Source organism: Aplysia californica, unplaced genomic scaffold (assembly GCF_000002075.1).
Source record: "Aplysia californica isolate F4 #8 unplaced genomic scaffold, AplCal3.0 scaffold00252, whole genome shotgun sequence".
NCBI classification, from domain to species: Eukaryota; Metazoa; Mollusca; class Gastropoda; order Aplysiida; family Aplysiidae; genus Aplysia; species Aplysia californica.
The window spans coordinates 874443-875710 of NW_004797522.1; positions in this window are offsets into that span (position 1 = coordinate 874443).

Here is a 1268-nt window from a genome sequence, read left to right on the forward strand (position 1 = left end):
AGATAGATAGATAGATAGATAGATAGATAGATAGATAGATAGATAGATAGATAGAGAAAGAGAGAGAGAGAGAGAGGGAGAGAGAAAGACAGGGAGAGAGACAGAGAGAGAGAGAGAGAGAGAGAGACAGAGATCTGTTATTAAAGATTACAACACCAGGAGGCCAACACGAGCAGATATACTATCAAGACAGATACTAGGATAAAAATCGTAAACTGCTAATAATTATTCTTAGCACAAGACCCTTTTTTCTCATTACAAACACAGTTGGGGGGAGGGGGAAATGTGAGTTAATTTGTCAGGACTAGGACTTCTCAACGACCTGGAAGATAACAAATAAAAAGAAAACTGATTGTTTGAGCAGATAAAGAGCTCTTTGAATTGAAAATAAAAACGAAAGTAAAAACCGCGTCTGGTAAAACCATGGGAAACGAGAAAGATAATGAACAACTTACACCTGCTGCTTGAAAAAAAAACTTTTTTTACCAGAGAAAATAGAATGTAGTCGGTCTTACCGAAGACACCCACTTCCACAGGGTGCTGCCCAGTTTTCCACTATTTCAAGTAAGTATTTGAAAAGTCATAATTACAAAACTTTTACACTTTCTAGTTGTAACTTAAGTTTTTTTATTCTCCACCTTCAAATTGGTGGTTTAGAGATAGTCCCTCTAAAATGTCAATTCAGCTTGTATTGTTCAATATTTCTTCCTTTTTGAATGCAAATCAAAGCAAATTCCTCTAAAATATCAACAATGAAAGTTCTTTCGTTATAAACAATTGAAAAATAAAATTCAATTCATACAATCAATAATTCATTTACTCTTTTTGAGAGTGTCAGTGATAACTTCCATTATACTGGGCACAGCCCAGGCCTGTGATAAACCTGGCATGTTTCCTTGACGAAGGTGACTACTTCCAGACGAGGTGAAAAGTGGTCTTAGGCAGGGGGGTCCTTTTGGAATATTTAATTATTTAACAGTCTCTGAATGTCATCATAGTATAAAAAACCAACATCAAAAATATACAACATCAAAATTCAATGGAAAGTCGGAAGTGGTCGTTTGTACGTGTGATTGTTCTGGACAAGGGATTATAAAGATTATAAATTTTATTTTAAAAAGACCAAAAAAATACAAACAAAACAAACAACAGTTAAATTCAACGACCAACTGGACATAGATAGATAGATAGATAGATAGATAGATAGATAGATAGATAGATAGATAGATAGATAGATAGATAGATAGATAGATAGATAGATAGATAAT